Source organism: Protopterus annectens, chromosome 13.part0 (assembly GCF_019279795.1).
Source record: "Protopterus annectens isolate FY-2018-M chromosome 13.part0, PAN1.0, whole genome shotgun sequence".
NCBI classification, from domain to species: Eukaryota; Metazoa; Chordata; order Ceratodontiformes; family Protopteridae; genus Protopterus; species Protopterus annectens.
In genome coordinates this window covers 654796172-654823241 of record NC_056747.1, presented here as the reverse complement: position 1 = coordinate 654823241, position 27070 = coordinate 654796172, and positions in this window count along the sequence as shown.

Here is a 27070-nt window from a genome sequence, read left to right as displayed (position 1 = left end):
ACATTATTGTTTAACTGTGTTCTATTTCACTGGATTCCATATTCCTGGTGTTGATACTGAGGCTTGTTTCTTTCTCATTGTCATGGTATGTAGCTGTTGCACTGGTTTTGGTGCTCTTCTGAAATTTCCTCTGCCCATTTTTCATGGACTGGAATTTTGGAGCTCAAGATGATCCTGCATGCCTACATGAAGACCCAGGCAATGGAAATTGTATCATTTAAAACCGGAAACACACTAGCATTTAATTTTAGTTGCCAACATAGTTCCTTAAATTCATTGTTAGTGTCTTAAGGTTATTATCTTACAAGGTTTAATTATTAATATTGAGATTTAATTATTGTTTTAAATATGTATATTTATTATGTTAAATGACTTTAAGTCAGCTACCTTGAATGTTATTGGTAATTAGTTATGTGATTTTTCTGGGAGGGATATTTAAGTCAGTAGATTGTAGGTGGATGTGATTCTGAAGAAGTTTGTGTTACAGCCTTAATGAAAGCGCTAAATCCTTGCTTGTTGTGGTTTTACAATAAACAGTTTTCTGTGTATTTGGATTCTACTGCTGTTTTCCTTCTGGTTTCATCCATTGGTGTTGGTTACCACCTCTGTTTTGAGTGATTGGAGGTTTATATGGATATGTGTTGTCGGATCCATGGTTTGGCCAGTCAGTGCACTGTCCAGCATAGCTTGTGATTAGTATTGAATACACCAGTTTTAATCTTTCTTGTGTCTAGTCTCACCCATCATTGTGGACCAGATGCTGTCTCTTTGCTAATGCTGCAGCATATTGCACCCACTAATGTGTCACATGTTCTACCTCTGCAGACAATACCCCCAACTGTTTCTCAGTCAGCAAATCCTCCCTGGTCTGTTTTGTGTTCTGATGGCAAGTCCTTGCTTTAGATCTGTATGTACTGTTATGTTATGGACCATTGTGCATACAGCAGATAACTTGCTGCAGGTCTCTGAAGCATACTACAGAATGAATCTAGACAGGAGAAGTGGGCTTTCATCTATTCAAATATATACTAAATTATGTTGTGGGTCTGCTTATAGTGTGGTGTTGTATTGAATATTATCAGTGCTGTGTGGGTTGCATACTGTTATAATGATCCACGGCTCCAGGACTTACTGAGCATCACCTCTAAGCTCTCCCTGTGGGAAGTCATCTCACATAAATTGCTGGTGTAGGTTGAATGTGTGACAGATGTGGGAACTTCGTGGATTGTGCACAGAGATACTGTATATAATACCTTATACATTGTATATCATCAGGCATTTGATGGAGAGAAAACCTTTCTGACTGATGCACTTTTTTCCATGTAGACCAAGCAGGATCTTGACAGTAACATGGATGCAGTTGGAAATGTGTCAAATCAGCAAAGTTAGTTTTGGCGAACATAAAATGTTTGAACACTGCTTGTTGAAATTAACTTCGACAGTGGAGTTTGCATCTTTCTCCACTGATTTGTAGCCTTGATATATCTATCTATCTATCTATATATATATATATATATATATGTATATATATATATATATATATATATATATATATTTATATATATATCATATGTGTATATAGATATATAAATATATAAGTCTGAGGGGTGACCCCTCACATGTATGGGTGCAGGGGGCATGTCCCTCTGCAAAAAGAATTTTTGTCATATGTTCGCTGAAGGTAGTTTTGGTGAAAAGTTTTCAATTTTTTTTACCTTCACCAAAACTACCTTTGGAGAGTTGACATGATTCCAATGCAATGACCCCTAAAACAGCAGGGAAATGGGGTACTTTATAGAATGCCTACATAGTGTTTTTCTTTATAGTGTGGTCCTTAGGAACCACATATACTCTGCCACATGCTGCAGCATAACATCAAGGAACTAGTGTAGTACTCATGAGGCAGATGCCTGTGATACATTGGAAGTGTTCCCTGATGGTTGCTGCAAGGTCCGTGTAGCAAGGATGGTCAATGATACAGATAGCTTAGTGTCCACTGGGATCAATATTCTTTCTGTACTCAACTACCCCTGTAGTGATACAACACGCAAGTAAATATATATCTATATATATATATATATATATATATATATCTATATATATCCATATATATATATATATATATATATATATATATATATATATATATACACACACACACACACGTGTATGTGTGTGTGTGTGTGTGTGTGTGTGTGTGTGTGTGTGTGTGTGTGTGTGTATGTATGTACATGTCTTATAGACACAGGCTAATAAAAATTCCCTAACTGATATACTCCTCCCAGACATAACTGTTTAATAACCTCCTAGTTAATATTTCCCTCCTAACAAACATCACGCTCCATTTAAGATGCACATGTTACAAGTGGACACAGTTCAGCTACAAGAGCTCTGAGTTTAAAACTGCTTTTAGACAACATTGATTTTTGGATTGTTCCCACCTATAGACAAAAAGTGCCAGCACCAAACATAGTGAAAAGCACAAAACCAATAAGGTTAATACATAAATTTATTTTAGTTCATAAAGTAATAAACATCCCAGAGCGGTTTCAGCCAATAGGCTTTCTTCATTGGAACAAAAAGTAATTACTGATGTAAAGTGACGCACATACATATATAGAGTGAACCCTCCAATAGGATTCTTCCCAAAATCCAAATGCTTCCTGTATGAGAAATAAATAGAAGATAAAATGTTTATAAAATAAAACTACATTAATGATGACAATATATGTGCTATTAGTAGTAAACATAGTTACTAAGAAAAAAAAAATAAAACACATAAATTTACAAATGGTCATTCAAACCAGGTGAAAACAAAGCGCCCAGTTTTATGATCCAGTACTTTTCTTTCTTTGTAAGGATTGAGTGCCAACCCTGTTTATTGGATCTGTCACCAAGGATCCTATCAATAATGGTGAACTGGAATCTGGCTGAGTTGTGGTGTAAACAATGTCTGTATAAGGCGTTAGTCTGCCTCTTGGTTTGTATGTCACTACGATGCTCTGACATACGTAGACGAAGTGGTCGTGATGTTTGTCCAACATAGAAAGAGCCAGATGTGCATGTTGCAAGATACACAACCCAGTCACTATTACAATTACCAAAAAATTTCATGTCATTTATCCTGTTGGTGTTTTTGCTAGTGAACTGTTTAGATGTAAAAATAAATGGACAAGATGAACAATGACCACAGTTATAAGTGCCCCATAATCTATCACCTGTCATAGTTAATTGATGATGTATAGCTCCAGCCGGGCTTCCTTTGCTCCCATATATGCAGACCTTTTCACGGGATATATTGAGGAGCATCTTATTTATGATTCTACTCATAATTTATATCTTGAGGAACTGGATATTTGGACAAACATCATGATGACTTCGTCTGCGTATGTCAGAGCATCGTAGTGACATACGAACCAAGAGGGAGACTAACGCCTTATATAGACATTGTTTACACCACAACTCAGCCAGATTCCAGTTCACCATTATTGATAGGATCCTTGGTGACAAATTCAATAAACAGGGTTGACACTCAGTCCTTACAAAGGAAGAGACGTATTGGATCATAAAACTGGGTGCTTTGTTTTCACCTGGTTTGAATGACCATTTGTAAATGTATGTGTTTTATTTTTATTTTTTCTTAGTAAATGTGTTTACTACTAATATCACATATATTGTCATCATTAATGTAGTTTTATTTTATAAACTTGTTATCTTTTTATTTCTCATACAGGAAGCATGTGGATTTTGGGAAGAATCGTTTTGGAAGAATCCTATTGGATGGTTCACTCTATATATGTATGTGTGTCACTTTACATCACTAATTACTTTTTGTTCCCACTGAAGAAAGCCTGTTGGCTGAAACTGGTCTGGGATGTATATTACTTTATGAACTAAAATAAATTTATGTATTAACCTTATTGGTTTTGTGCTTTTCACTATGTTTGGTGCTGGCGCTTTTTGTCTATTTGTATCAGTTCCTGCCGTGCACCTGGTCCTACTTGCAGAGGTTTTGTTCGTTATTTTTCCCACCTACCCACCAAATTCTTCTCGTATTTTTAAACTTGTCTATTTAGCTCCCTGCTCTTACTGAAAATTAGACTTTAAAAGCCCCTCCCAGTGCTATTTCTACTAGACACTGATAGCTCAAACTAAGATACTCCTGTTAGACTCCTAAAACTCATTAGCCTCTGTTTCATATAATCTTATTTCAGGTTTTGCAGACTGTAATATTCAGTGTGTTAATCTGAATTGCGTATTGTTCATTTTTGCACTTGTTCCTCGTTTTAAACAAAAGTCAACTGTTTGCATTTTTTACTTAGTCTGGGTCCTTAGTTTTGTAGTATCCCTCACAGTAGTGGGATAATTGTGAGTTGCTGCAGGATATGAGTCTCATTTATTTCATTTCCACTGCTTTTTACTGTTTGTATTGTACTTTGTCTGTGGGCCTTAGTCTTGTAGTATAACTCACAATAGTGAAAGTGTTGTGAATTGCTGCAGGATCTGAGTCTGATATATTACATTTGTATTGCATTTTTCTGTTTGCATTTCACTTTGTCTAGGAACCTTAGTCTTGTAGCATCACTCACAATTGTGAATGAATTGGGAATTGGTGCAGGATCTAAGCCTGACTTATTACATCTCAACTGCATTTTTACTGTTACATTTTACTTGATCTTTGACCTTAGTGTTGCAGTATCACTCATAACAGTAACAGCATTGTGAATTGCTGCAGGATCTGAGCCTCATTTATTAAATTTCTACTGCATTTTTTTCTGACTGCATTTTACTTAGTCTTGGAACCTTAGTCACTCACAATAGTAAGAGAATTGTGAACTGCTACAGGATCTGAGCCTTATATATACACATATACTGACTGGATTCCTCTCTAACTCATCCCCTATAACCTCTGCTAAGCTGTGCAGCAGTGTTTGCAGTGCCCTGCATAGACACAGGCACCTAGAGTTGTAATTTTCCAAATAAAACTTCCTTTGTTATTTTCTCTAGTATCTAGCTGAGTGTAGAGCAGCACATTTGCCTGCTGAGAAGCATCATTCCTAGTATGTTATTTTAGATCAGTCCGAAACCTCCCCTCCCAGCCCAGCATCTCCATACCCCAATTGTATCACCTGATATAGATCACAAAAAAGAGGATCCACAGCCATTGATATGCACTGTCCTACTGTTTCTGTAGCCAGCCTAGTGGAAATGGGTATCCTGGGGCAGTGTAGCAGCTGCTTCATGTTTACTGGCAACCACCTCACACTTAAGCAGACTAACACAGTATATGAGAGATGTAATTACAATATGTCTTTGGAGGCAAAGCTCTTGCATACCGATACTGATATCTCCAAGCAGGTTGCCAGTAACACATCCATACACACACACACACACACACACACACACACACACACACACACACACACACACACACACACACACACACACATACACATACACATGCACTATGCCTGCTATGGCTCAGACACATAAACTCACATATGCTGAGGCTGTTAAATGCAATCTACTCAAACCTCAAGGGCCTAACATATTCTGCCCTCAGTAACCTCCCAAATACTCTACAAAGACAAGACTCTCCAAGACACAAACAACCATATCTCACAATGTCTCAGCCTCTGAGCCCTTAAGTCAAACTGCCATACAACCCTATTTATTGGTCATCGGAGACACTGTTGTGAGCCATATTGATGCCCCCCCTCACCAGTGTGAGGAAGGAGACAGTCAAGATCAGTTGCCTATCAGGGACAAGGATCCACCAGATCACACATGCACTCAGGGCATTGAATGAAAAGTTCATAGGTTCATAGGTTCATAGGTTCATACTAGGCTATCTGCCCTAGGGCATTTATAAGCCTAGCCAGAGTGTGTTTGGCTTTCGCCACCCATTTTAAATTTATTTTGCTATGCGTTTTTTGAGGTTAGTATACTGTGCCTCTGTCTAACAGTGACACAGAAGTGATAGCCGGGGTATAGGTTCATAGGTTACCAGTATGACTTTGTCATAGCCCTATGGGTTATAATGACATGAGACTTACCTCCCTGAACTGCATGAGAGAGACATGATACAGCCTTCAGATTATTTGTCCCACGCAGGTATAAGCCCAGCACTGAGCAGCATTCTACCTTCTCCAAAGGCGATACCATAATATAAATAGGAGATGACTGACTTTAACAATTAGCTTACTGGTGTCATTCTAAGGGGGTCCAGTATTTGTCAGCTTGGGAGGGCATGATTGACGGACCATGCTGCTTTGTTAGGGATGGTCTGCACCTGTCCCCAGTAATCTTTTGGATATTGGCCAAAACATTATCTACCCATATACTGCCTTGTCTAGGCAATGCCAATCTGATAAACTTTTCAACATACTAAATTCTGTGCAAGATAAACTAAAGGTGTTATTGCTCAGTGCACCTTTTAACATACTAAATTCTATGCAAGATAAACTAAAGGTGTTACTGCTCAGTGCTAGTTATCTCAACAAGAAGCTCCACTTCCTAAAATTACCCACAAGAAGGGACAGGAGGCAGAGCTGTATCAATGTATGTAAAAAGTGAGCACACCTCAAGTCTGGTCAAACAGTATGACATGCTGGAGCTACGACATGCTTGAGCTACTCCATATCCAAATAAACTTAGATGAAGTCTAATATCATAAACTTATATGATCCAGGATAACTATACCACATACCTGAACATACTGGAGTCACTCACAACTCAGTCCAACACCATATTCATGGGTGATTTCAATTATCCTACCATAAACTAGGATACATACACAACCACTAACACCCAGGCTCAAAGTTTCTTGGATTTTGTTAATGCAAACACCCTAGAACAGCTAGTATGCACACCTACTAAGGGTGCAGATATCCTGGATCTTGTACTCATAAATATGAGGGAATACTGCACCCTCCCTTGTGTAATGCCCTCACTGGTTAGATCAGATCAGAAAGCGGTCACCCTTGAAATATATATAAAGGCTGAACTCCTTGAAAACTGAAGAACCTTTAAGAACTCTTCCAAGGCTAACTACCTCCTTTAAGTGATGGCATAGCTAAATTCCAAGTGCCCCCAAGCTCATAGAACACAATCACCTATGCAGATGTGTTTCCAGAAACTCTCTGTGAGCATATAAATAACTGCATAGAAACAGCAGTACCAAACCAAAATAAGCTTAGGACAAACTCCAAAAACAAGCCCCCTTGGTGGACCCACAGTATAAATGTGTTGTACAACAACAACAAAAAAGAAATTCCTGTTCAAAAATAGGAAGGGATATGCCCAGAAGTTAAAAAACTCTCTCTCATCAGTCTCAGCAAGCAGGTCAGGGGTCAAATCACGTCCACCAAAGCCAACTTCATGGCAAAAATAGCCTCAAAGCTAAGGATAAGCAACAGTTTGCAGTTCTGCAAATTGTTGAGTGTTCCCTTTAAGGTTGCGTACATAACTGAAAAGTTATGTATGAAACCTTAAAGGGAACACTCAACAATGTGCAGAACTAATAATACATAGAACTTCATATACTGAACTGGGGGATATAGCAAATTTGTTGACTGATAAATTTAGCTCCAATTTTAACCCCCGTCACCCCGAGATCCCCCCAGGAACCCCCCAACCATTTCTCCCCAATTATCACTGAAGAATAAGTCCTCACTGCATTCTGCAGAGCTAAAAACAGTGCATCAGTGGGTTCTGATAATATCCCAGGATGCCTCTTAAATAGCTTGAAACATGACCTGTCACGCCCATTAGAATCTCTATTCAACCACAGCTTCTAGGCAGGTTTCCTCCCTAAGGAATGGAGGACTGCAGCAGTCATCCCTCTACACAAAAGTCGACCATCAACATACCCAGGTAACTTCAAACCCAAAGGTTTGACTAGTCTTATATGCAAAGCCACGGAAAGAATTATCGTGGACCTGATAAACTAAGTCATAGAGGTCATGTCTACTAAACTTGGTGGATTTCTTTGAGAAGATCACTAGATTCATGGATAAGGGCAAAAGGTACATACAGACTAGTTTGACCTGGCAAAGGCATTTGACACAACACTTCACTTGGGTATTATATACAAACTCATATATTTAGGCATAAATACCTGTGTCACCTGAGGAATAGCTGAATGGCTCACAGATAGGACACATAAAGTTAGGGTGGGAAAATCCATCTCCACCAAGAGGCCTGTTATTAGTGATGTCCCAAAAGGCTCGGCACTGGCACCGCTCCTGTTTGGAATATACTTCTCTGAAGTCAAGGCAAATGTAGAGGGCCTTTGGCTGACCAGATTTGCTGATGACTGCATGCTGGGTGCAATCATTAAATCCCCCAAAGATGTAGATATCCTCCAGGAGGGTCTGATACAGACAAATAACTGGTGCCAAACCATGTCCTGAAACTCAGTGAAAAAATGCATAATTATACCTTTAGGGAAGACAATCACCACTGTAAATTACAGCAGTGATAACACTTTCCTAAGAACAGACCCAGTAGTAAGGGACTTGGGAACTCAGGTTGACACTAACCTGAACTTTGATCACCCATATGTCCATGGTGGTGAGAAAATCCTTTTAAGTGGCAAAACTTATAAATATGGGCATGGCCTCCAGATCTAGTAGGCCCATTATACTTAGCCCTTATTAGACCAATAATTGAGTACAATGCACCATCCGGCAGGTACCTGACTAGGCATTTGCAACAGCTGGAGTTTCCACAGAGGCTCCTCACTGAAAGAATAGAGGTGTAAATAATATGTCCTATGCAGACCACACCAAAGCCCTGCCCCTGTACTCAGCTTCCTATCAGCTACTGAGGGATGCTCTACAAAGCTTTCTCTGATACACCTCTGATGCATCTGTTACATATTCACAAAACAAACTGCACTAGAACTACCTGATTTAAGGATCTAAACCTTGCCTGTGACATAAGCAAGTCATGTTAGAGAGACAGGTATTTGTGACAGGGATTACTCCTTTTCTGAAACAGATTCCTCGTTTATGTGAAACAGATCTCTTCCCTGAACCTATTCAAATGTAATAATTTGTACCAACAGATGGGAAATCGCAACTTCACCCTTGGCTTGTGACCTGTGGCCCTTATGGACAGAGGCATTCTGGAGATGCCCTAAGGCACAGGCATATACCAAAGCCATTCTTTTCTGTGGGCATTGATGACTGGGAAAATTGGGGCATGAATGGCTAAGCTTAAATAGGATCTAGGTTCATTAGACTAGTAACCTCCTATGAGTCTGTAATTGGGTTGGATTATGCAGCTAGGCTTATAAAGGTGCTGGTGGGTGTTAGCCTTGTAAATACCTTTGAAAACAAACACACACACACACACACACACACATATATATATATATATATATATATATATATACATACATACATACACGTATAGTCAGACCCACACTTTGTAACTATAAAATTTAGTTGTTCTCACTTCAAGCAGTTTGACCCTTGTTAACCTCCCCATCTGATTACTACACCTGCCTTGATTGCACTTTGTTTATTGCAGCAGTAAATTACAAACGGTCCCACTACATTAAAAACCTCGCACTGCATATGCAATTCTCCAAACAAGAACCTGCTGAAAGTAGACCAGCTAAGTTAAAAGTCATAGAAAGGTAAGTCTTTGACTCTCAGAGCAAAATGTTTCTTCCTTTTTATCAAATGTCTTAAGCTGTAACAAAGTTCAGTTAACTTGCTAATGCATTTCTCCTTAGTGAAGCTGTTGGCATTTATATCACACAAATTGGAGCCTCTGAGAAATATGATTATGCACATGTTGGCCCAATTCATGAATGTTTATGAATCACTTTTTCTATGTGCTGCAGCTTTGACCAGTTTTACACTAAGAGACTGTATCACACTTGTGAATCCCCATAAGCAAATTTGGCATGCAGTGAGCATGCATGGCTAGGTAAGTGAAACATGCAATATATTTTACATTTGCAGCTGTTGGAGGCATTTAATAACAAATTTGATCTAAAAGTTAAACCTCATGCAGGTTGGATCATAGGAGGTTACTAGGCTAACAGCCCCAGGGCCCTTACAAGCCTAGCCAAGTTCAGCCCTTGTTCCCAAGGGTGTCTGGTTCAAGCAGACACTAAAATCAGCACCTGTTGACCCTGTCCAGGAGGGACACAGGTGGAACCCCTGGGATGAATTTCCCATTACCCATCTAATCATCCAAATTGCACTTAAATAGGGCCAATGAGGAGCTTTGTTTAACATGAATAGGAAGCTTGTTCCAAAGGTGGGGCAACCTCTGTGAGACAAATCTCTCTGTCCAGCAAGTTCACTTGATGTCACATACCAGGTTAAGGTCCTTTGCGGGAGTGACCTGTGTGCCATTTGACTTGCGAATGTGCAGCATTTCCATCAAAGCTTGGTCAGAGATTCCTCTATATGCAAGGCACAGGTCGCTTCTGAGCAGTCTGTATGACACAGAGAAAAGTGACAATGATTTCAGTCTGTTCACATAAAACAGATCTTGAAGACCCTGAATTTGTTTTATAAGGAACCTTTGTGGTCTCTCCAATTGCTGCAGGTGTTTGGAAAGGAACATACCAAAGGCAGCATTGTACTCTATTATTGGCCTGATGAGGGAAGAGTACAAGGGGATTATAACCTCTTTTTTTCTGGAGACAATGCCCTTACTTATGAGATGAGCATTATAAAATGTCCTTCTTACAACTGTGGAAACATGGTGATTGAAGTTAAGGTTGCTGTCAACCTGTGTGCCCAGATCTCTCACCACTGACTGTGTGCTTAGGTGTGGTAGTTTGCAGGAACATGACTCTGGCCAAAGGGCATAATAATGCATGTTTTTGCATTAAGTTTATGACCATGACTTGGGCACTAGTCATTAGTCTGCATAAGACCTTTCTTGCAGCCTGTTGGCATCACTGCAGGTTTCAATGTTTGCTCCCAGTTAGCAGTCATCAGCAAATTTTGTCCACAGTCCTTTAGTTTTAGTCTGTACTTAGGAAAAGTAGATTCCAAACAGTAGGGGTCCCAGAACCGATCCCTGTAGAACACCACTGATTATGGGTCTGCTGGAGGAGGTGGAGTCCACTATTTTGACCGTAAGAGCTTTGTTAGTGAGCCAGTTTGCAACACTCCTGACAATATATGGGTTGATACCCAGATGTTTGAGTTTATCAATGATGCCTGAGTGGGTGATTGTGTCAAAAGCCTTGGCTAAGTCTAGGTAGGCTGTATGCACAGATTTGCCCTCACCTAGGTCTTTGGTGACTGTCTCAAAGAAGTCCACCAAGTTTAACAAGCATGATCTTCCCTTGGCAATGCCAAACTGGGTAGGTTGTGCATTTGGAGATTTCCTATATCTTTGTTAATAAGGTCCATATTGATTTGTTCCATGGTCTTGCAGATAAGGCTGGTCAGGCTAATGGGTCTTTAGTTCCCAGGGTCCATGGATGCACCCCCTTTGTGCAAAGGGATGACTGTAGCTGTTTTCCATTCCACTAGGACAAAGCCAATGCTTAGGCTGTGATTGAAAAGCATCCTCAATGGTGATGCTAATTCCTGTTTTAACCCATGTAGAGCACAGCCTGGGATGTTGTCTGGCCCCATAGAGGCCATTTATCACACCTTTATGCCACTCTGATGGCTCATCATTTTCAGTGCTTTCTTTTTCTCAACCCACCAGGGTTTACACTACTAAGATGTCCCATGTTTCTTGGCAGTTGTCGAGACACAAAACAGGTGTGACCAGGTGATGCCAACCCAGTCTTTATATCTGGAATGAAACGTAAAGTCTGACCATGACTTCTAATGATGCAGTCTGTCAAGGCACATTTATGGTGCAGTAAGGAATCAAAAGTCTTCCTTTATTTGCTGCATAGGGACCACTGATAGCACCTGACTGGGGACATGTATGAGAGGGCCCCCAGTATGAGGTGGATGTCTGGCACTGTCTTGCCAGGATTATCACTGGTTCCACTCCACTGCCATACCTTGCTCGGGTGATCAGTACAGGTGCAACTGCAGTGACATATGGAGTTACCATCCTGACCTTCTGAGCTATCAGAAAGAGGAGGTTGGAGTAAAGGCATCTGAGATAAATTGATATATTGTAAGTATCTCTCCAGTCTGTAGAGATAATTGGATTCCTGCTAAATACATAATAGCTAGAAGGTATGTCAGTAAATGTCTCTACAGCTCAAAAGGCTATAGAGAAGAATTATCTGCCATACCAGAGGAGAATGAAAATGCTTTCCAGGAACAGAGGTACATGTCTTTACTTCCTTTATTTAAATGCTCTTCTCTTGAAAACCTTTTTATCATTGCATTAGTTCTTTGGCAGCTGAATGCTTATTAGTCATCCCTACTTGGTGGAGTTATATTTACATGTATGTCTACTGGTACTGAGGTTTATATGCTTCTTGGAGTATAACCATCTGTTGCTTTTCAGAGTATAACCATCTATCCCCCTCTCTCCCCTCGCTTCCTTTGTCACTGTACATTCTTTTTAACTTATTTTATGTTTCTTATGTTATTTCTCTCCATGCATTTTGCAGTTGCCATGTCAATGCCAATGGCTAGGCCCAGTTCAACAGTCCCCCACTGAGTCCAGCCAACCCATGCATTGAGAAATTGAGCTTACCACCTTTCCTGTGCGGCCTGCAGTGAGCTGACACAGGTGGTGGGGGGTCTGAGCAATTAATGGCTTGGTGCCTGCATCCATCAATTAGAAAGGCTCCTCTTGTGACTAGTAGATTCACATTCTTACCTGACCCCACCAGTAGTACCCCAGTGTGAAGGGTGAACATTACACAGACATGGCAGAATATGGCACTATATCCCCACTATGGGGACTTCCATTTGTGTCACTGTCCTCCCCACCACCAGTGCCTTTCCTTTGTTTATATGATGTCTCTAACTCCATGTCCTAACCCCATCATTCAGAGTTTCAATACCTCTCCTATCAGTCTTTTGTTGCTGTGCATCTGCCCTGTTACCTGCCCTCAACTTATTACTTTCCCTTATATCTTTGCCTTGCTTTGCCTCTTGCAAAAGAGAACAGGGCACCTCTTCCACCAAAAAAAACAAAGCATTCCTCCCCGAGCCGCTTCTCCTTTCTCACTTTTACCTTTCCCATTGCCCTTGTGTGCTTTCCTCAATTTGCCACCCTCTTTTTTTCTACTGTTGTATACTCCCATTTCCACGCCTTAGTTATGGTCAAAAATAGATTTCAACATTGCAGTGGCTGCTTTAATGTAATAGGCCACTTTTCGTGTATTCTCACTTCTTAGTATATGTGCATGGTCTGAGGTGTGTCCATTCTGTCAGTCCAACACTTTTTCTCAGCTGACTCCATAACTGTTACTGAGCTTTCTCTCCCTCATTGGAGTCACTGCACGTCCTGCTCTTGTAGCAAACATGATTAGTAATTTGTTGTAGATCAAGAACTAAGTTTTCATGTTGTTAATTAGGAATAAGCTCTGAGCCATATCACACCCAGATTACAACTTATGAGAGGCTAACTGCCATTGTGATAAGCATGTTTCTGAATTCCAGGGACTATGTTTTTATCACTGAAATGAATGGGACGTATTTGTATGCTGTGTTAAGTTGTGTTAGTGTTCAGGGTTTTGTATAGTTGTTTATAATATTGTATTTTTTTGTTTTGCTTTTTAGAATGTTTATATATATATATATATATATATATATATATATATATATGTATATATATATATATATATATATTTTTTTTTTTTACTTTATTATTTTTTTTTTTTTTGCTTTTATTGTGTATATTGTATTTTGCTGTTGTAGTCTGTGGGGAATGCTTTCCATTTGTTCCCATTGTAGTCTTTGAGGTTGTAGAACTGGCTTGATTTATTTAATTGTGTTAGGATGATATAATCAACCTATAGATATTTATGGATGTTATGGTCATTGTCGCTTGTTCATCTCTGTTACAAATAATAAGACGGCTTGGGGTTTTGTTCAGATGCTTTAATATATACAAACACATCAGGATGAATAGCAGCATCATTAAATAAGAACGAACTAACAGAGCTTACATACATACATGTTCACATCTCAACAGCTAACTACGAAATGGCAGTCAGGCTTGCACATGCTCAGTATTTATACTCTACTGCAAACCCTTGGATAGCTTCTTAAAAGTATATACACACATATTGATCTACGTCCTCCCTCTTAAAAAGAATGCCCTTTATGTAAAACATTAGCAGAGCCAGGCATGCATTACTATGTACATCAGAAACAAAATACAATGTTCACGTCCAAGTTGCTTCATATCTGCTACAGGGTTTAGAGATTTGATCGTATCTCGTAACATAACATTTGGGACTAAAATTAGCAACAGGGACAGTCTGCAGTACACAACTCAAATCAGGAACTTCTGGTTTTGTCATAGGAACAGGAATGTCCTCTGGAACTGGAACACTGGACAACTCACTCTGAGATAAAGAATCTTTCTCACAGGCTATGTGCTGCGGTATAGGCTCAGATACTGGTAGTAAATGCCTCCAATTCCACCTAAAGATTCCTTCTTCTGTTTTCATAATGTACGATCTCGGCTCTGGACAAATATTTCTCACAACACCAATCTGATTATAACCTCTGAACTTTTGCATCCTTCCACTTCTCCTTTTCTAATGGATTGAGCAGTCTGCTAGTCTTATCATAGTAGGACTTCTGAGATAAGCGATTTCTCACTGATCTGCCGTTCTTGACACATGGGACCAACAGTTAGCTACAGAGTGGTAATGTGCTTCTGGTTTGTCTCAACAGAAGTCTCTGAGCAGGTGAACCAAAATGTTTATCATAAGGAATATTTCTGAGATTCAAGAAAACGTCACTATTGTCTCATTTTGACTTCTTAAATAACCGTTTTGCACTTTGCACTGCACATTCTGCCAAACCATTTGATTGTGGGTACTCTGGACTACTTGTATGAGTAAAGTCCCATTCTTCTGCAAATCTTTTGAACTGTTTTCTTGTAAACTGCGTGCCATTGTCAGAAATAACTTTGTGTGGATATCCATGAACAGCAAATTGACATTTCATCTTAGTGATGACTGTACTGGATGATAGGTTAGGAAGTAGGTCAATCTCAAACCAATTGGAGTAAGAGTCTACTAACACCAATAATGCTGACCATTCCACTCGAAGATATCAGTGGCTACTGTTGACCAAGGTAGTTCTGGAATCTGGTTAAACTGAAGTGGTTATTTCTGTTGATGAGGCTTTGTACTATTACATACTGAACAAGAAGAAAGTGCTCTCTCGGTTTACTATTAAAAGGTCGAACGGCACTCCTTCAAACGTCTTATAGTCGACAACGGAAGGCCGAAACTGCTAATCGCAAACTCGGAAAAACAATCTAGGAATGGGTTTCAACATGGGTCGAGGTAGGGGAGATGTTTGTAGTTAAGAATAATACAAACACCTACCTCAACCCATGTTAACACCGTTCCTAGATTGATTTTCCGACTTCGACATTCGACATTTATGACCTTCCGGTGTCGACTATACGACATTCGAAGGAGTGCCGTTCGACCCTTTAATAGTAAACCGCTCTCTCAATGTCTTGTGACATAGGACAAAATACTACCTCTCTTACCCTTCTTTTGGTAGATTCGGTTCCTGGGTGACCATAATGCAAAATAGTAATGTACTAAGGTTGCAAGGACTTTGGAACAATTACTTTTGGACCTTTCATAATGATACTTTTGTCAGACAAAATCTCATCTCTGTATGGAAAATAAGGTTGCAGTACTTGAAGTAAACTAGATTGCTTTGATGGCCGTTCTTGATTGATAAAGTGGTTGAGCCTCTGTAATACTCGATCTGTGGCTGTGTGATCTCTCAGCTCATCAAGATGTGTGGAAGAAAAACTTCTCACTTCCATGACTTCAAAATCATCATTCAAATAAGAACCTTGATTGTCATTCTGTTCAATGGTATTTCTGGGTGATCTGGATAAGGTATCATCAAGATAAAGAAGTTTGCCTTTCTTGCAGACAAGATTGAAATTGTACTTTTGCAATCTCAGCATCATGTGTTGCAGTCTAGCTAGGGCTGAATGCATTGTTTTTCTCAGGATAATGAGTAATGGTTGGTGATCTGTTTCAGTCTGGATAGGTCTACCATAAACATAATCACAGAACTTCAAACACGCAAACATAATTGCTAAAAGCTCTTTCTCGATCTGGGTGTACTGCTGTTCAGTTTGGGTAACAGTTCTCAATGCATCATAGGTAACAGGTTAATCTTCTTGTAGAATAACTTCCCCAAGACCAATTTTGAAACATCACGGTATCTGAGCATTGGTGGGCTACCAATTCTTTGTTTCAGGACATCAAATCTTCATTGGTGTTGCTCTAACCAAGACCAGGATACATCTTTACATGTCAGCTCTCTGAGTGGCTTTGAAAGTTGGTTCAAGTCTGGAATGAACTTGCCTAGGTAGCTGACCATGTCAAGAAAATGTTGCAGGGCTTGAATATTGCCTGGAGCTGGCATTTTGAGGATGGCTGCTTGTTTTGAAGGATCTGGTTATAAGTCTGTGCTCGTATATAAATACCCTTTCTAGAACTATTCTGGGGTTTCTGTCATGCTTGGTTTCATCACAACCTCCTACCAGTATGTCTACTATAATAGCAGAAGTTCATAGGTGTGTACTAGGCTAATGGCCTTGGAGCCTTTACAAGCCTTGCCCATAGGATTACCTTAACATTGTGACACCTGAACTTAGTTCCCAGTGCCTCTGTCGAGTAGAACCACTAGAGTTATCCCAGGGGTGAATTTTCTATTTCCCATCCACTCATCAAGATTTCTCTTGAAGAGGGCCAGTGAGGTGCTCTGCTTGACATGTATGGGTAAGTCTATTTCAGAGCATGGACAGTCTCTGGGTTACGAACCTGTCCCTCCAGCATGTTTTGTTGAGTGTGGTAACGAGGTTGAGGTCTCTGGAATGTGTGGTGTGGAGGGATTGGGATTTCTTTAGATGTAGCACTTCTAACAGAGCTGGGTCAGATATCGCTTTGTAAGTCAAGCAGAGATCGCCTCTAAGTAGGCGATATGGGACAGAGAATAGTTGGAGTTTTTTGAGCCTGTCCATATAGGACAAGTGTTTAAGGCCTAGGATCCTCTTTGTGAGGTACTTTTGTGGCCTCTCCAGTTGTTGCAGGTGTCTAGTGAGGTACATGCCAAATGAGGCATTGTACTCGATGATTGGTCTAATGATGGAAGTGTAGAGGGAGACAATGACCTCTTTCTTCCTGGATGCAAAACCCTTAGTAATGAGATGTGCCACATAGAAGGACTTTCTGACCACAGTAACAATGTAGTGGTCAAAAGAGAGGTTGCTGCCAACCTGTGTTAACAATTCTCTATAACTCCTTCTGTGTTAAGTGGACTACTATCGAAGTGGTAATTCAAGGGAACTGGGGTTTTTCTAAGGGGGATGATGACACATTTTTTGGCATTGAGCTTAAGGCCATGGTTCTCACACCAGTCGTTGGTCTCAGTGAGGCCTTTCTGTAGGATGTCAATTTCACTTGGGGAGTTAATAATAGCTCCCAACTTGCAATCGTCTGTGAACTTTGTCAGCCAGAGTCCCTTTGTGTAGTCTGGACTTCAGAGAAGTAGATACCAAACAGGAGGAGACCTCTGGACCGAACCCTGTGGGACTCCACTTATGACTGGTCTGCAGTCCGACTTGGAGTCAGCTACTTTCACACTGTGGGTTCTATCTGTGAGCCAGTTTGCAACCCACCTAGTGATATAATGGTTGATGACTAGCTTAGTGAGTTTTTTCTGATTCCTGAGTGGGGAATGGTATCAAAGGCTGTGGCCAGGTCAAGGTAGGCTGTATGAACCACCTTGCCTTCATCCACAGCTTTGGTGACTGACTCAAAGAAGTCGACCAAGTTGAGCAGGCATGATCTGCCCTTCACAAAACCAAACTGTGTAGGATCCAGAGTTTGGAGATTCCCTATATCCTTATTTATTATCTCCATAATAATGTGTTCCATAGCTTTGCATATCAGACTCGTCAGGCTAATGGGGCAATAGTTCCCAGGGTCTATAGTCACTCTTCCTTTGTGGAGAGGGATGACTGTAGCAGTGCGCCATTTGGTAGGGACAAAGTCTGAGATGAGGCTGTGATCGAACAGGGCACACAGGTGAGGTGCCATTTCACTCTGTAGCCCATGTAGAACACAGCCAGGAATATTGTCAGGTCCCATAGAAGCTGTATTCTTGGCCTTGGGCAGTGCTGTTTTAACCTGTGTAGCAGTAATACTGGGTTCCTGGCAATCTACTGGTATTGTGATTGGTCCTTTAGGAGGGGAGAGAGGGGGGTAAAGTTTGCACTGAATCTGTTGGCCAGTATATTGGCAATATCTGTTGGCTTGGTAGGAGGTACCATTGTGCAGCAGCTCAGAGCAAATATGGGTATTGCCGTGGATATTCTTTGCATAACTATAGAAGGCCTTGTGGTTGTCTTTACTATCTGCTGCAATTCTATTTTCATAGCTAGCTTTAGAGGATTTGATGAAGGATCTCAACTTTTTGTTGAGGCTGATAAGGGAGTAAGGGAGTTTTTCCAGCCTTGGAACTTCACCTTATTCCGCATCAGTTTCCTCCTCCTGTTGTAGAGTTTGTTTATGGCAGGGGACCACCAGATTGGCTTCCTTTTTTTGGAGGAGAGCATCTTGGTTCTATTGGGTATGGCGAGATCGATGCATTTGTGTACATGTTCGTACAGTGCATCGGTCATGCAACTATTCTCCATTTGCATGGGTGCCGTGAAGTTATCCACCTCTGTTTTTAGGAGGCCAAAGTTAGCTTTGGAGATGATTTCATGGTGGTTACCTTTACAGGGGCGGGAGGGTGGGAGGGATGTGGATTTCCAAGGTGATTAGTTTGTGGTCGGATCTAACCAGGGAGGAGTTGACTATTGGTGTAGAGCAATGGTCACCCATGTTAGTAATGACCAGGTCAAGGATGTTGCTACTTCTAGTGGGGGTAAGAATGAGCTGGTCCAAGGTATTGGAATTAATAAATTCCAGGAAAGGTTGGTCAAGTGTACTGGTACATGAGTAGTTTTCCCAGTTAATGGAGGGGGATAGTTGAAGTCGCCCAGTATGAGTGTTAGGTTGGACCCTAATATTCTCCAGGGTGCTTAGGAACATGGAGTGAGAGTCTTGGGACATGGTTGGGGACCTATAGCAGGCTACGACCTGAATCGGTGTCTTACCCAATGTTAGCTGCATCTGAAGTATCTCAGATGCATTATGTTGGACTACCAGTCTAGAGGTGTGCACATCCTTTATGAATATGGTAACAGCACTGCCTTTGGAGCTTCGGTCCAAGTTCTGGGGCTGAAAGGTGTGGAATGGGTTATAGCCTGGTAGTGCAGGGGTGTGTTCTGCTGCCTTGAACTAGGTCTCTGTTACAGCACAAATGTCGATGTTCTCCATTTTAAGGAGTGCTTTGAGTGAGTGCATTTTGAGATTTAGATTTCTAGCATTGAGCAGCATGACCCTCATATTGCATTTGTTTGTAGCTGTTATGGTGGTAATTTGGTCTTTGGAACACTGCCTAAAAAAGGCATTACAGGGGAGGCAAGAGCCTTGGCTAGTATCCGGAAGCCCAGGGGTGACAGATGCAGGCCATCTCTGGCAAAACATAGAGGTCTGTCAATCATGTCATCCCAGGCAGACAGGTACTGGATCCACTTAGAATGACACCAGAAACTTAGCCAATTGTTGAAATCAATCATTTTCTGCTTGTACTGTGGTATCAGTATACTGAGAAAAAATTAGCTCTATTGCACGCTGAAAGACTTCACTTGCAGAGTGTATCCCAAATGGCATTCTCAAAAATCTGTACCTGCCAAACAGAGTACTGGATGTAGTGAGCAATGAGGATTTTTTTGTCAAGCTGAATTTGCCAAAATGAACTGTTTGCATCTAAGACAGAAAAAGTAGTAGCATTTGGCATCAAGGCTACAGCTTCTTCAACTGTGTTCATTGGATGATGAGGACGTTTTAGTGCTTTGCTCAAATCTCATAGATCAGTACATATTCAGATGTCATCTGAGCTTTTCGTATGAGCTATTAGCATGGAAGATACCCATTCTATTGGAGTTTCCACTGGACAAATTACACCTTGTCGCACCATTCTATCTAACTCAGCTTTCACTCTCTCCTGCATGGCTATTGGAACTTTATGTGCTTGCCTGATAACTGGACTGACCTCTGAGTCTAACTTCATGGAGTACACAACTGGAAGTTTGCCTAGTGTGTCTTGGAAGGGATCAGCAGAGGTAGAAAAAAATGTGCTGGGCAATATTAGAGTACTGGTCTTTTAAGCTAACATGGTGGACTTCCTTATTAAATGAAAGCAGTCCCATTTTTAAAGTTCCTGAGCCCTAATAATGACGGAACATGCCTCTTGTCGTAGCTCCTTCCAGCAGAGCAACATGAAAGCACTACTGAGTCTTTGGTATGAATTTTTTCACCTCCATAAGCAACAAGTTTCACACACCTTACCAAATCAAGCCTTTCACCTTTACATACCCTAGAAAGTGTTTCTGCTAACATAACATTGCACTTGGAACCTGTGTCAACTTTGAGCTCTGTGAGTTTGCCATTTATCTGAGCAGTACAAAATACTTCATTCTTTGCCCTTAAATCTACTGCATTAACTGTTTCATGAAGCACTGACACACAATCAGCATAAAGCAGGCCTGTATGGTTCTGGTTTGTCTTGACAAAAGTTCCCTTTTAATAAAAGAATGTGGGCCATTTGATTTTCAAAATCTTTTGAAGTGATTCCATTTATTACATTTGTGGCATTATTGACCAAAAGCTAGACACTTTACTCTTTTAGATTCATGATTACTGCCACAGTTACAACAGTTGATAATGAAACTGGTTGGGGGCTCATACTTTGAGTTTGCTGACTCATTCTTATGCTTCACTGAGACTGTGCGGCTTCTGGAAATTGCTAGAAAGCATTGGGGTTTGCCAGTAAGTGCTGCAGGGGTTACAGCTGCCATGTGCTTGGGCCTGTTTCTTTTAACCACATGCTGCATACTATAAACATGAGCTTTATCACTGTGCCTTCTTGAGCTGCTCTCATTTGTAAGCATATTTATGTGATTTTCTGTGAGCTCATATATCTGACAAATCCAGGGTTGCCAGATTTCCAGCCCCCCAGGTAGGGACAAAAAAAAAAAAGAAGGTCTCTCATGGCAAGTGAAGACCAAAAAAAAAAAAAAAAAAAGGTCTTTCACAGCAAGTGAAGACCCAAAAAAAAAGGTCTTTAATGCGGAACACAGTTCCACATTAAAGAACAGTAGCTCAGTAGCTCTGCACTAAACACGGAGCTTCTCGTGTTTAATGTATTGCAGCTCCACATTCAACACAAGTAGCTCCGTGTTTAGCGATTTTTGATTGGCCTTTATATCGGCATATGGGCCAATCAAAAATCGCTAAACACGGAGCTTCTCATGTTTAATGCGGAACACAAGAAGCTCCGTGTTTAGCAATTTTTGACTGGCCTGTATGCCAGGTATACGGGACAATCAAAAAAAAAAAAAAAAAAACAAACAAAGCGGAGGCTGGCCGGGATTTAAACCAGCAGGGTGGGACTCGGGATCAGGCTGCTGATCTCGGGACAGTCCCGCTCAAATAGGGATGTCTGGCAACCCTGGACAAATCTCAATGGCCTTAATCAAAGTTAAATCACTGTAAAGCAAAATCTTTCTCACAGCATCAATATCGGAGCTTTGGCCGGCTAACATCTACCTGAAATCAGTTGGACGTATAAGTGAATTTAAGTACACTTTTATCTGCTCTTTTGCATATAGTACTGTATTTAATTTATTTATTTGTGTTTTTCACTGAATATTAACTCAACTGAATGCTGGTGGCTTTGAAATTGCCCGCCCCTCTTGTAGATTTGTATTTGGATACTCCTTCTGGGCCCATCTCATTTGTTCACTCAACTGAGTGTAGTGAGATCATATTCTGATTTCAGGCACTCCTACTGTATACAAAGAGAGCATTTGGGAAGGACAACCCCTGTAGCCTGAGCCTCTTAATCCTGCCCTGTTCCTTCCCTCAAAAAAAAAAAAAAAAAAAAAAAAAAAAAAAATATATATATATATATATATATATATATATATATATTATTCAGCTGCTCTTACTGCAACTGTCTTAGTTGCTCTTCTGCGTGCTGTTATCTGTTCAGTCACTCTTACTCTGCACTTTTTACTGCCTGTTAGTAGCCTTCTAATTTACTGCCTTCTGCATTTGGTTTTTAGTCATTTGTTAATTTAATTGCATTTATTTGAACTGTATTTGCCATAGTGTTGCTACACGCTCGGGTGTGCTGGCCTGCACTACAATTTGAATTATATTTGCTGCTGTTTTAGCTGTTTTTCTGTAACAAAAAAAAATTCTAAGCTTGTTTCCTGCCTTTCCTGTAACTAGTCAAATCCAGATACAGACTTGCTGTACCCAGGACTGTTGGTAAGCTTCTGAGCCCCCCAAGCCTTTCTGTGTTGGAGAGAAGCCTTCTAGCTTATCAGTGGGAGTGGTAAGCACTAGGTAACCGATCTACCACAGGAGGAGTGGTTTCTGGCCCAGAAATTATAGTTTATTTGCCGTTTGGGAAGCTTTTCCATCTCTTTCAACCTTCTGATTTAAAAGCCTGTGTTTGCGCTTGTTTCCTGCCTTTCCTGTTACTAGTCTAGTCCAGGTACAGATTTGCTGTATCCAGGACTCTTTGTAAGCTTCTGAGCCCCCCCAAGCCTTTCCGTGTTGGAGGGAAGCCTTCTAGCTTATCAGTGGGAGTGGTAAGCATCAGGTAGCCTATCTACCACAAGAGAAGTGGTTCCTGGCCCAGAAACTGTTTGAGCTGTTTTTTTTCCATCTCTTTCAATGTTCTGGTTTAAAAGCCGCACTTGTGCTTGTTTCCCACCTTTCCTATAACTAGCCTAGTCCAGATACAGAGTTACTGTATCCAGGACTGTTGATAAGCTTCTGAGCCCCGCAAGCCTTTCTGTGTTGGAGGAAAGCCTTTTAGCTTATCATTGGGAGTGGTAAACACTAGGTAGCCTGTCTACCACGAGAGGAGAAGTTTTTGACCCGGAAAATGTAGTTTATTGACCATTTGGACAGTTTGTCTGTCTCTTTCAACTTTCTGGTTTAAAAGACCACATCTGCGCTTGTTTCCTATCTTTCATGTAACTTACCTACTGGATAGCACTAGAAAGCCTTAAACTGATACAAGCCTTCAGTCTTAAGAGAGAGACTTTGGAGTGATTAAGTATCAGTTTTCTGTACATTCTTGCTGTACTTAACTGTTTTCTGCCTAAACGCTGATTTTCCAACGTTTATTGTGATTTAAAAGCTTGTTTTTTTCACATATTGTACTTATTTGACTGCCTGCACTTTTAAAAAGTTTTTTGTTTAAATAATTTGTTTAACTGTTGTAGGCTACACACTAAAGTGTGATAGCCTTTTCTGATCATTTGTAGTAGTTTCAAGCTGTTTTAAGTGTATTTACTGTTTTTGCCGTATCTTTTCAAAAAAAACAAAAAATCAAAAACATTCCTTGTTTCCTGCCTTTCTAAGCTAGTATAGTCCAGTTTTCAGGTTAGTGCTGAATTCAGGGCTGTGATACTAGTTTCTGAGTTGCCCATACCTTACTTGGATAGAAGGAAATTTCTCTGTTCACCTGTGAGAGAGAGGAGCTTTGAGCAACCTATCTCTCCCTGGAGTAGTGGTTCCAGCCCAGAAGTTAGTAGTTTATTGGCCATTTTGGGCTAATTTCTATCTCTTTCATTTCCCTATTATAAAAAAATGCTTTTCCATGGTTTTGCGCACCGGGCAGTGCCGGTTAGCTACGGTTAAATTATTCACGGCTCCACTAAGTCTCCTCTTCAGTTTTTCCCTTGAAACTAGTCTAACTCTCAACCTAAGCACTCAAAAAGCATCTTACAGCCCAGCACTTGCTCAGACCTAATAGCAAGCACTAATATACCCTGACACTGATTGCCCAGCAGGGCAAGGCTCTTTATTCACCCCTCACCAACCAAGCGACTAATCAGCTCACCCTACTATTCAGGCATGACCGAAGGGCAACTTCAGGTGCAGTCTCCAGTCCAGCTGGTGAATCTGGGTATCCTGAGGCAATGTTGCAACTGCCTCATGTACACAGACAACCCTCTCCTCCTACCACAAAACACTAACATATGCGACAGACAGTCAAGAGTAGAAGGTTAACACTTGCACCACAACTCCAGCCTCACACAGACCTACTAAAACAGCACTGGCAAAAAATACACATAAATACACAGAATCATACTTGCAGACTGTAAATAAAAACCTGCAAAAGCATCAGAGACCTCCAAAGCAGACACCCAAACAACCTGCATTTCCTGTCACAAACCAGACAACACATAAAACACAAACTCAGTGTGCTGCACAATCACAGCCCTTAAGGTGAAATAACATACCTAACACACTAGTAATAGGTGACTCTCTATAGTCAGGCACACTGATGTCCCACTCACTAGGCTGGACAAGCAGAAGGTTACTGTTAGCTGCCTGTCGGGAGCCAGAATCCACCACATAACACAAGCACTCAGGTCACTCCAGAACAAGTACAAATATGACTCTGTCATTGTTCATGTTGGTGTGAATGACCTGAGACGTACCTCCCTGGACTACATGAAAAGAGACATGGAAGGGATCTCTGATCATGTAGCCTAGGCTGGTATGACCCTGACCCTGAGTAGCATCCTGCCCTCACCAAGAATGATACCTCAGTATAAATACAAAAGTATCCATTTCAACAATCGTCTAAGCTTCTGGTGCCATTCAAAGGGGATCCAGTGTCTATCAGCCTGGGTTGACATGCTCGACAAGCCGCGTTGCTTCATAAGAGATGGCTTGCACCTGTCACCCCTAGGCTTTTGATTACTGGCCAAGGCTCTTGCTGCCCCCATTGTGCCTTTTTTAGGCAAGGCTCAAAAGTCAAACCCACCCCAGTAAACAGCACAATTAACAAAAAACTGAGGGTTATGCTACTCAACACCAGGAGTTTAAATCTCAAAATGCATGTGCTCGAAGCACTCCTCAGTATGGAGAACATCTGTGCAGTAACTGAAACCTGGTTCAAGGCTCCAGAGAGCACCCCAGCACTACTGGGCTACAACAAATACCACATGTTTCAGTCACAGAACACGGACCAAAACACAAAAGGAGGGGGTGTCTCCATATTCATCAAGGATACCTACACCTCCAGGTTAGTCACGCAGCATGATACCTCTGAGATCATCCATGTGCAACTAACATAGGGAAAATCTGCAATGTAAATTGTGGCCTGCTACAGATCACCCTCCATGACCCAGGACCACCACTCCACCTTTCTGGAGACACTGGAAAACATGAAGGTCCTACCAAACACCCTGATATTGGGCTATTTCAATTACCCTAACATTCACTGGGAAAACTACTCAAGTACAAATTCCCAGGACCAGCGCTTCCTGGAATTCATCAACTCAAATGTCCTGGATCAGCTGGTAAACTCCCCTACCAGAGGTGAAAACATGTTGGACCTGGTCATCACCAACATGGGCGACAGGTGTTCCACACCGGAGGTCAACCTGTCACTGGTTAGATCAGACCATAAACTAATCACTCTGGATGTCCACACCCCACCACCACCCCCAACTAAGGAAACCACAGTAAAAATCTTTTCTAAAGCAAACTTCACCTTACTTAAGACAGAGGTGGCTCACAGCCCCCACACTAAAGGATAATGCTGCCCAAGATGCATAAACCTTTACAAATGCACTCTATGAGCACCTACAAGGATGCATGGATCGTGCCATCCCTAGCAAAACCAAGACTCACTCCTCTAAGAGAAGGAAACCAGTTTGGTGGACCCCTGCAGTAAACAGGCTATACAATAGAAGGGGGAAACTAGTTCAGAAAAAAAGCAAATCCCAAGAAGGAAAGGCATCCCTGATCAGTATCAGTAAGAAACTAAGGTCCCTCATGAAATCATCCAAGGCTAACTTTGGAAGAAAAATAGTCAAGGATTCAAAAGATAACCACAAAGCCTTCTTTAGCTATGTTAAGAATCTAAGTGGCAACTCGCAGATATGCACTGAACTAGTGCAAAATAGCACAAAATATACTGAACCTACTGATATTGCCAACATCCTAGCAGATAGATTCAGTGCAAACTTCACTCCCCGCCCACCTCCAAAGGAGCCCACAACAATACCGGAAAAGTGTAGTGTCCCAAAAATCACAGACTCACAGGTGAAAACAGCCTTTTTGAAAGCCAAAAACACAGCATCAATGGGACCAGATGGTGTCCCAGGCTGCATCTTGCATAAACTACAGAACGAACTAACCCCCCACCTAAACACCCTGTTCAACTTCAGCCTCTCCACAGGCTACTTGCCCATAGAATGGCACACAGCAATGGTTATTCTTCTCCACAAAGGAGGGGCCACAACTGTCCCAGGTAACTATCACCCCATAAGCCCAACTAGCCTGGTCTGCAAGGCTATGGAGCGCATCATCATGGAACTCATTAACAAAAACATTGGGAACCTCCAAACCCTTCACCTGATCCAGTTCGGCTTTGTTAAGGGCAGATCATGCCTACTAAACCTGGTTGACTTCTTCAAGACAGTCACCAAGACCACAGACGAGGGAAAAGTGGTTTACACAGCTTACCTTGACCTCGCCAAGGCTTTCAACACCATTCCCCGCTCAGGTATTACAGAAAAACTCACCAGCCCCTATGTTATGAGATGGGTTGCCAACTGGCTTACAGACAGAATTCACACGGTAAGAATAGCAGACTCCAGGTCCAACTCTAAACCAGTCACAAGTGGTGTCCTGCAAGGCTCGGTCCTGGGACCCCTACTGTTTGGCATATACTTCTCAGAAGTACAGGCAAAAGGAGGACTATAGCTAACCAAGTTTGCCAATGACTGAAAATTGGGA